This window comes from Trachypithecus francoisi, unplaced genomic scaffold (assembly GCF_009764315.1).
Source record: "Trachypithecus francoisi isolate TF-2019V2 unplaced genomic scaffold, Tfra_2.0 Contig01048, whole genome shotgun sequence".
NCBI classification, from domain to species: domain Eukaryota; kingdom Metazoa; phylum Chordata; class Mammalia; order Primates; family Cercopithecidae; genus Trachypithecus; species Trachypithecus francoisi.
In genome coordinates, this window is record NW_022681098.1 from 1,281 (window position 1) to 12,718 (window position 11,438).

An 11,438-nucleotide genomic window follows, 5' to 3' on the forward strand; every position below is an offset into this window, starting at 1 on the left:
GTAAAAATACTGAGAAAAACCGTACTAGACAGTGTCCACCAGTGAGCTATAAATAAATTAAATATCCTGCCCAGCTTACTCATCCCCAGGATACAAGAATATTTACACTTTAAATCTGTAATGCTTTTTATCACTTAATTAAAGAATAAAAGACAGAGATAATCACATTTTTTTAGATGCAGAAATTACTGCAGAAGAAATTCAACACTCCATCTCACCCACAGTTCTTCACTTATCTCCACTTCTAAGAACTTGTGGTCAGTACTCGCTTTGGCAGCACATATATTAAAATTGGAAAGATACAGAGAAGATCAGCATGGCCCCTGCACAAGGGTGACATGCAAATTCATGAAGCATTCCACATTTTTAAACTCTCAGTAAACTAGGTATTGAAGGAACATACCTCAAGATAATAAAAGTCATCTATGACAAACTCACAACCGGTATCATACTGAATGGGCAAAAGCTGAAAACATTCCCTTTTAACACCAGCACAAGACAAGGATGCCCTCTCTCACCAGTACTACTCAACACAGTATTGGAAGTTCTGGTCAGGGCAATCAGGTAAGAGAAAGAAAGGATATTCAAATAGGAAGAGAGGAAGTCAAATTGTCTTTGTTTGCAAATGACATGATCCTATATCTAGAAAACCCCATTGTTTCAGCTGAAAAGCTTCTTAAGCTGATAAGCAACTTCAGTAAAGTCTCAGGATACAAAATCAATGGCAGAAGTCACAAGCATTCCTATACAACAATAGACAAGCGGAGAGTCAAATCGTGAATAAACTTCTATTCACAATTGCTACAAACAGAATAAGATGCCTAGGAATACAGATCACAAAGGAATTGAAGAATCTCTTCAAGGAGAACTACAAACTGCTGCTCAAGTAAATCAGAGAGGACACAAACAAATGGAAAAACACTCCATGCTCATGGATAGAAAGAATCAATATCATGAAAATGGTCATATTGCCCAAAATAATTTATAGATTCAATGCTATTCTCATTAAACTACCATTGATATTTTTCACAGAATTAGAAGAAATGATTTTAAAATTCATATAGTACCAAAAAGAGCTTTATGGTCTAGACAATCTTAAGCAAAAAGAACAAAGCTGGAGGCATCATGCTACTTGACTTCAAACTATAATACAAGGCTACAGTAACCAAAACAGCATGGTACTGGTACAAAAACAGATGCATAGACCAATGGAATAGAATAGAGAACTCAGAAATAAGGCCACACATCTACAACTATGAGACTTCAGTGACCACATACAATAAAGAATACAATCTATACAAAAATAGTTTAGAAAATGTAATTTTCACAGTTACCACATCATAATATTGAAAATGTCTAGTTTTCAACTTCAAAAAACATGAGTTATGCATGTATGAAAGTATGACTCATTCACAGGAAAAACAATGGAAAGAAATTGTTCCTGAAGAAGAATGGACTGACTTACTAGACAAAGACTTTGAATCAACCATCTTAAACATAGTCAAAGAGCTAAAGGAAACCATGGACAAATAACTAAAGAAAATCAGGAGAACTACGTTTCACTAAATAGCAGAAATCAATAAATAATTGTGAAAAGGAAGCAAATGGAAATCTGAAGCTGAAATGTACAGGAAGTAAAATGGAAAATTCACTGGAGGGCTTCAAGAGCAGATTTTATTTTGCAGAATGAAGAATCAGTAAACTTAAACATAGGCCAATTGAAATTGCCCATTTGAGGAGCAGAAGGGAAAAAGTATGAAGAAAAATGAACAGAAGAGATCTGAGAGACAGCATCAAGTATATGCATTTTGGGAGTCCCCAAAAGAGAGAAGGAAGAAGAGGGAAGAAAGAGTATTTAAAGAAATAATGACCCCAAACTTCTGAAATTTTATTAAAAACATGAATCTGGGTATCCAACACACTGAAACATTTAAAGTAGCAGCAATTCAAAGATGTTCACACTGACAGACATTATAATGAAACTGTTGAAAGTCAAAGACAAACAGAGTATCTTGAAAACAACAAGAGAAGATGGCCGATTAGGAACAGCTCCAGTCTCCAACTCCCAGCGCGAGCAACACAGAAGACCGGTGATTTCTGCATTTTCAACTGAGGTACTGGGGTCATCTCACTGGGAAGTGCTGGACAATCGGTGCTGGTCAGCTGCTGCAGCCCGGCCAGCGAGAGCTGAAGCAGGGCAAGGCATCGCCTCACCTGGGAAGTGCAAGGGGGAAGGGAATCCCTTTTCCTAGCCAGGCGAACTGAGACACACAACACCTGGAAAATTGGGTAATTCCCACCCCAATACTGCGCTTTAAGCAAATGGGCACACCAGGAGATTATACCCACACCTGGCCGGGAGGGTCCCACAGCCATGGAGCCTCCCTCATTGCTAGCACAGCAGTCTGCGATCTAACTGCAAGGCAGCAGCGAGGCTGGGGGAGGGGCGCCTGCCATTGCTGAGGCTTAAGTAGATAAACAAAGCCGCTGGGAAGCTCGAACTGGGTGGAGCTCACAGTAGCTCAAGGAAACCTTCCTGTCTCTGTAGACTCCACCTCTGGGGACAGGGCACAGCTAAACAACAAAAGGGGAAGCAGCAGAGGCCTGTGCAGACACGAACGACTCTGTCTGACAGCTTTGAAGAGAGCAGTGGATCTCCCAACAACGAGGTTGAGATCTGAGAATGGACAGACTGCCTGCTCAAGTGGGTCCCTGACCCTGAGTAGCCTAACTGGGAGACATCCCCCACTAGGGGCAGTCTGACACCCCACACCTCACAGGGTGGAGTACATCCCTGAGAGGAAGCTTCCAAAGTAAAAATCAGACAGGTACACTCGCTGTTCAGCAATATTCTATCTTCTGCAACCTCTGCTGCTGATACCCAGGCAAACAGGGTCTGGAGTGGACCTCAAGCAATCTCCAACAGACCTACAGCTGAGGGTCCTGACTATTAGAAGGAAAACTATCAAACAGGAAGAACACCTATACCAAAACCCCATCAGTACGTCACCATCATCAAAGACCAGAGGCAGAAAAAAACCACAAAGATGGGGAAGAAGCAGGGCAGAAAAGCTGGAAATTCAAAAAATAAGAGCCCATCTCCCCCTGCAAAGGAGCGCAGCTCATCGCCAGCAACGGATCAAAGCTGGTCAGAGAATGACTTTGACGAAATGAGAGAAGAAGGCTTCAGTCCATCAAACTTCTCAGAGCTAGAGGAGGAATTACGTACCCAGCACAAAGAAACTAAAAATCTTGAAAAAAGAGTGGAAGAATTGATAGCTAGAATAATTAATGCAGAGAAGGTCATAAATGAAATGACAGAGATGAAAACCATGACACGAGAAATATGTGACAAATCCACAAGCTTCAGTAACCGACTCGATCAACTGGAAGAAAGAGTATCAGCAATTGAGGATCAAATGAATGAAATGAAGCAAGAAGAGAACCAAAAGAAAAAAGAAGAAAAAGAAATGAACAAAGCCTGCAAGAAGTATGGGATTATGTAAAAAGACCAAATCTACGCCTGACTGGGGTGCCTGAAAGTGAGGGGGAAAATGGAACCAAGTTGGAAAACACTCTTCAGGATATCATCCAGGAGAACTTCCCCAACCTAGTAGGGCAGGCCAACATTCAAATTCAGGAAATACACGAACACCACAAAGATACTCCTCAAGAAGAGCAACTCCAGACACATAATTGCCAGATTCACCAAAGTTGAAATGAAGGAAAAAGTCTTAAGGGCAGCCAGAGAGAAAGGTCGGGTTACCCACAAAGGGAAGCCCATCAGACTAACAGCAGATCTCTCGGCAGAAACTCTACAAGCCAGAAGAGAGTGGGGGCCAATATTCACGTTCTTAAAGAAAAGAATTTTAAACCCAGAATTTCATATCCAGCCAAACTAAGTTTCATAAGTGAAGGAGAAATAAAATCCTTTACAGATAAGCAAATGCTTAGAGATTTTGTCACCACCAGGCCTGCCTTACAAGAGACCCTGAAGGAAGCCCTAAACATGGAAAGGAGCAACCAGTACCAGCCATTGCAAAAACATGCCAAAATGTAAAGACCATCGAGGCTAGGAAGAAACTGCATCAACTAACGAGCAAAATAACAGTTAATATCATAATGACAGGATCAAGTTCACACATAACAATATTAACCTTAATGTTAATGGACTAAATGCTCCAATTAAAAGACACAGACTGGCAAACTGGATAAAGAGTCAAGACCATCAGTCTGCTGTATTCAGGAGACCCATCTCACATGCAGAGACATACATAGGCTCAAAATAAAGGGATGGAGGAAGATCTACCAAGCAAATGGAGAACAAAAAAATCAGGGGTTGCAATCCTAGTCTCTGATAAAATAGACTTTAAACCATCAAAGATCAAAAGAGATAAAGAAGGCCATTACATAATGGTAAAGGGATCAATTCATCAGGAAGAGCTACTATCCTAAATATATATGCACCCAATACAGGAGCACCCAATTCATAAAGCAAGTCCTTAGAGACTTACAAAGAGACTTAGACTCCCATACAATAACAATGGGAGACTTCAACACTCCACTGTCAACATTAGACAGATCAACGAGACAGAAAGTTAACAAGGATATCCAGGATTGAACTCATCTCTGCACCAAGCGGACCTAATAGACATCTATAGAACTCTCCACCCCAAATCAACAGAATATACATTCTTCTCAGCACCACATCGCACTTATTCCAAAATTGACCACATAATTGGAAGTAAAGCACTCCTTAGCAAATGTAAAAGAACAGAAATTATAACAAACTGTCTCTCAGACCACAGTGCAAACAATCAACTAGAACTCGGACTAGAAACTCAATCAAAACCGCTCAACTACATGGAAACTGAACAACCTGCTCCTGAATGACTACTGGGTACATAACGAAATGAAGGCAGAATAAAGATGTTCTTTGAAACCAATGAGAACAAAGATACAACATACCAGAATCTCTGGGACACATTTAAAGCAGTGTGTAGAGGGAAATTTATAGCACTAAATGCCCACAAGAGAAAGCTGGAAAGATCTAAAATTGACACTCTAACAGCACAATTAAAAGAACTGGAGAAGCAAGAGCAAACACATTCAAAAACTAGCAGAAGGCAAGAAATAACTAAGATCAGAGCAGAACTGAAGGAGATAGAGACACAAAAAACCCTCCAAAAAATCAATGAATCCAGGAGTTGGTTTTTTGAAAAATTCAACAAAATTGACAGACTGCTAGCTAGACTAATAAAGAAGAAAAGAGAGAAGAATCAAATAGATGCAATAAAAAATGATAGAGGAGATATCACCACGGACCCCACAGAAATACAAACTACCATCAGAGAATACTATAAACACCTCTACGCAAATAAACTAGAAAATCTAGAAGAAATGGATAATTTCCTGGACACTTACACTCTTCCAAGACTAAACCAGGAAGAAGTTGAATCCCTGAATAGACCAACAGCAGACTCTGAAATTGAGGCAATAATTAATAGCCTAGCAACCAAGAAAAGTCCAGGACCAGATGGATTCACAGCTGAATTCTACCAGAGGTACAAGGAGGAGCTGGTACCATTCCTTCTGAAACTATTCCAATCAATAGAAAAAGAGGGAATCCTCCCTAACTCATTTTATGAGGCCAACATCATCCTGATACCAAAGCCTGGGAGAGACACAACAAAAAAAGAAAACTTTAGACCATATCCCTGATGAACATCGATGCAAAAATCCTCAATAAAATACTGGCAAACCAGATTCAGCAGCACATCAAAAAGCTTATCCACCATGATCAAGTGGGCTTCATCCCTGGGATGCAAGGCTGGTTCAACATTCGCAAATCAATAAACGTAATCCAGCATATAGACAGAACCAAAGAGAAGAACCACATGATTATCTCAATAGATGCAGAAAAGGCTTTTGACAAAATTCAACAGCCCTTCTTGCTAAAAACGCTCAATAAATTTGGTATTGATGGAACGTACCTCAAAATAATAAGAGCTATTTATGACAAACCCACAGCCAATATCATACTGAATGGGCAAAAACTGGAAAAACTCCCTTTGAAAACTGGCACAAGACAGGGATGCCCTCTCTCACCACTCCTATTCAACATAGTGTTGGAAGTTCTGGCTAGGGCAATCAGGCAAGAGAAAGAAATCAAGGGTATCCAGTTAGGAAAAGAAGAAGTCAAATTGTCCCTGTTTGCAGATGACATGATTGTATATTTAGAAAACCCCATTGTCTCAGCCCAAAATCTCCTTAAGCTGATAAGCAACTTCAGCAAAGTCTCAGGATACAAAATTAATGTGCAAAAATCACAAGCATTCTATACACTGGTAACAGACAAACAGAGAGCCAAATCATGAATGAACTTCCATTCACAATTGCTTCAAAGAGAATAAAATACCTAGGAATCCAACTTACAAGGGATGTAAAGGACCTCTTCAAGGAGAACTACAAACCACTGCTCAGTGAAATAAAAGAGGACACTAACAAATGGAAGAACATACCATGCTCATGGATAGGAAGAATCAATATGTGAAAATGGCCATACTGCCCAAGGTTATTTATAGATTCAATGCCATCCCATCAAGCTACCAATGAGTCTTCACAGAATTGGAAAAAACGGCTTTAAAGTTCATATGGAACCAAAAAAGAGCCCGCATTGCCAAGACAATCCTAAGTCATAAGAACAAAGCTGGAGGCATCACGCTACCTGACTTCAAACTATACTACAAGGCTACAGTAACCAAAACAGCATGGTACTGGTACCAAAACAGAGATATAGACCATGGAACAGAACAGAGTCCTCAGAAATAATACCACACATCTACAGCCATCTGATCTTTGACAAACCTGAGAGAAACAAGAAATGGGGAAAGGATTCCCTATTTAATAAATGGTGCTGGGAAAATTGGCTAGCCATAAGTAGAAAGCTGAAACTGGATCCTTTCCTTACTCCTTATATGAAAATTAATTCAAGATGGATTAGAGACTTAAATGTTAGACCTAATACCATAAAAACCCTAGAAGAAAACCTAGGTAGTACCATTCAGGACATAGGCATGGGCAAGGACTTCATGTCTAAAACACCAAAAGCAACGGCAGCAAAAGCCAAAATTGACAAATGGGATCTCATTAAACTAAAGAGCTTCTGCACAGCAAAAGAAACTACCATCAGAGTGAACAGGCAACCTACAGAATGGGAGAAAATTTTTGCAATCTACTCATCTGACAAAGGGCTAATATCCAGAATCTACAAAGAACTCAAACAAATTTACCAGAAAAAAAACAAACCCCATCAAAAAGTGGGCAAAGGATATGAACAGACATTTCTCAAAAAGACATTCATACAGCCAACAGACACATGAAAAAATGCTCATCATCTGGCCATCAGAGAAATGCAAATCAAAACCACAATGAGATACCATCTCACACCAGTTAGAATGGCAATCATTAAAAGTCAGGAAACAACAGGTGCTGGAGAGGATGTGGAGAAATAGGAACACTTTTACACTGTTGGTGGGATTGTAAACTAGTTCAACCATTATGGAAAACAGTATGGCGATTCCTCAAGGATCTAGAACTAGATGTACCATATGACCCAGCCATCCCACTACTGGGTATATCCCAAAGGATTATAAATCATGCTACTATAAAGACACATGCACATGTATGTTTATTGCGGCACTATTCACAATAGCAAAGACTTGGAATCAACCCAAATGTCCATCTGTGACAGACTGGATTAAGAAAATGTGGCACATATACACCATGGAATATTATGCAGCCATAAAAAAGGATGAGTTTGCATCCTTTGTAGGGACATGGATGCAGCTGGAAACCATCATTCTTAGCAAACTATCACAAGAACAGAAAACCAAACACCGCATGTTCTCACTCATAGGGGGAACTGAACAATGACATCACTTGGACTCGGGAAGGGGAACATCACACATCGGGGCCTATCATGGTGGGTGGGGAGGGATTGCATTGGGAGTTATACCTGATATAAATGACGAATTGATGGATGCTGACGAGTTGATGGGTGCAGCACACCAACATGGCACAAGTATACATATGTAACAAACCTGCACGTTATGCACATGTACCCTAGAACTTAAAGTATAATAAAAAAATAAAAATAGAAAAAAAAAAGAAAACAACAAGAGAAGGGATCATCGAGTACAGGATCCTCATGAGATTAACACCAAATCTTCTTCAGAACTATGCAGTTCAGAAGACATTGCATGACAAACTAAGTTCAGAAAGAAAAAAACAACCTGTCTCAACTGACAGTTGCATATTTGGCAAAACTCTCTGTCAGAAATAATGGAGAAATTCAGACATGCACAGGTAAAAAACCTGATGGCCTGTCTCTGGTAAACCTATTCTACAATTAATGCTAAAAGGGATGCTTCACACTGAAATCAAAGGACATTAGATAGCAACTTGAAGTGATATGAAGCAAAGAAGTACACAACGAAAAGTAACTTCATAGTAAATAGAAAAGCAAGTAGTTTTTGGGGGTGGTAATTTGTAACTCCTCTTTTGTTTTCTCTATTTAATTTAAAAGAAAATGCCCATCAACTGATGAATGGATAAACAACATGTAATCTATTCTGCAATGGAATGTTATATTACCATAAAAGGAATAATGTACTGATACACGCTACAACTTGGATGAACCTTGAAAACATGTCAAATGAAAGAAGCCCGTCACAAAAGGCCATATATTGTATGATTCCATTTTAATAAAATGTTCAGAAGAAGCAAATCTAGAGAGACAGAAACAGGGTTAATGGTGCCAGGGGCTGGTGGCAGGGGAGAGTGGAAGGTGACTGCTTAACAGGTACAGAGTTTCCTTCTAGGGTGGTGAAAATGCTCTGCAACTTGATAGTGATGATGGCTGCATAACGTTGTGCACGTACTAAATGTTACTGCATTGTGCACTTAAATGGTTACAATGGCAGATTTTGTGTTGATGTGTATTTTATCACAGCCGAAAAGAGACTGGCAAATATATTCCAGGTTTGCTTGGGAATCTGCCCATCTGTCTTTCCCCCTCACAATTTCATCTCCTATTCAGAGCTCACCCTTGCTCTTCTGCAAGTAGAAAGCTTCCTTTTCAGAACATGGTTCCAAGATCAGCCAGGTCCAAACTCCAAAATGACTATCTGTCTTGGATCCAAATGCTCAGATGCAACTCTGGGGCTAACTTCAGGGGAAGTTAGGAGATTGTCCAAATAAGATGATTCACTGGGAGAAAGAATATTTGGCTTTAATGTTAGGGAAGTTATGTTTGCATTTCTAAAAAGGATCCTGCTTACCAGTGAATATATGGTTTTTGTCTGTGCAGGATGGAGTTCTCAGCAGAGGAATAAAAGACAGCCCTAGGAACATGATACACCTCATGGGTAGCTCACTGACCCACCCATCTGCCACCCCCAGCTGAAGGAAGCAGCTAGACTCTACCCTCCGCCCATCCTTCAGTTGTATTCCACTGGACATGGACCCTCTATAAATGTGGACATTCCTGGATCTCAGTTCTCTTCCTGCTGTTGAGGAGTCTCTACTGGTGTGGCTCATGCCTAGGTGGGCTCTGCATAGGCTGACTGTCTCCCAATTCTCAAGGCTGACATTCAGTGAACCCAGAAAAAGCCTCAAAGTTCACAGGGGCTCACATTTTCATCTATGAAATGGAAGAATCCATCTCCCTCTTTCAGGTGTAGTGGTAATTATATATATACACACACACCCACACACACATTTATACACAAACACATACACGACAATCAGTAATCTATATATTGATGGTGTTCTTAGTTTTGCCTTTTTCTCAGCTGAGCTCTGTAACCAAAAATTGGATCATGGATTGTGAAGGAAGAACTCATTTCTTTTCTCTGGTGGAGCACTCAGTAGGCATTTCTGCCCTTCGGGTTCAAATGAGAAAGTAGCTTTAGCTTGAGGCAGAAAGAAGATTGTGCATATTATTATTATTATAGAGATAAGGTCTTGATATGTTGCCCAGGCTGGAGTGCAGTGACTATTCACAGCTGCGATCATAGTGTCCTACATTCTTGAACTTCTGGGCTCTATTAATGTTCCTGCCTCAGCCTCCTGAGTAGCTGGGACTACAGGTGCATGCCACCATGTCTGGCCTCATTTCATTGTTATTTTACTTCAAATGTTTTATTTTAAATGTTAAAATATATGTTTTTATATTGGAAAAGTGAAACCCTATTTGATCACAGAAGACTTTAAAATGCACAGACAGAAACATCACCTAGGTCTTTCTTTAAAAATTCACTGTTATTATATTGTTGAACCTTTGTAGACTGCAGTGCAAATGGTGGTCCCTGGAGCTGTCTTGTGCAGTGGTGCTCATTTTCATTTTGTTATTTTATATATATATATATTTATATATGCTGTCATTTTACAAAGTTGCATTCATATGTTATGGGTTATCTTGGATGTTGCTTTTTGAATGTATTATTATACAAGTAGTTTTCCATGTTACAAACTTTGCATAAAATTTATACACTTTTACAAGCTGCATCCCACTTCAGATAAGATGTAACCCAACTTCTTTTGGATCCATCTGCTTTCATTTTGTCTTGTTGTAAATAATGTTTTGACAAGCATCTTTATATAGAGAGATTCTTCTATGTTTAGAATTTTAGAAAATTCATAGGCTACTCAAAGGATAAATATTAAGACACAGACTTTCAAACATTTTTAATTATTTTCATCACATTGTCACATTGCTTCTCTAAATCATCTTACTGACATATTCCACCACACCTTTCAGGACATGCTAGGACTCAAGGCTATTTATGGATCTGGAATCACAGAGGGGTGTTGGGGGTAAATGTTGAGTGGAATCACAGGGTCTTGAGGGCGACTGCCTCAAAGAAGACCATTCATTACCTTTTCGTTAGGGAAAACTGGATTAACTTCACCAAATGTGGTTGAATGTAACTGACAAACAATTTTCAGAGGAATTTAGGAGTTCAATGTCTTTAATTTCATCAAGATCTGCCCAGATGTCCCCATTCTGATTTTCAGGATCCCATTTATTCCCAATCAATGACTTCACTTAAATAACAGATATTCTTTGAGTTTGGGATTTGTTTTGTGTTGCAATTTAGCCACCCACAGAATGAGATTCTGTGTTTATTTTTCAGAAATTTCAGCCCTGCAGCTACAGGAGATTAGGATTTCATTCAAAGGAAACAGAAACTTTTAGGTGACTTATGTGGCTCATGAGGTAGAAGTTTGCAGCCCTGAGTTCATCTTTTTTCCCCCATTTTGTCCAGCACAATTGGCAAAAATCAGCCAATCACCTTATACTTGCTAGTTTAAGAAAGTCTTCTAAGGTGTCAAATACATGGTCACCCAGATCTTATAACTATTTGATTAGGTCT

General features: G+C 39.5%; 1 non-coding gene across 1 annotated transcript; it reads left to right on the forward strand.

Annotated features, from left to right (window-relative positions):
* Positions 1–261: 261 nt before the first annotated feature.
* LOC117090618 lies at positions 262–368 on the forward strand. Its single transcript, XR_004440076.1, has one exon. It is a non-coding gene; the product is annotated as a U6 spliceosomal RNA (small nuclear RNA).
* The last annotated feature ends 11,070 nt before the right edge of the window (positions 369–11,438 follow it).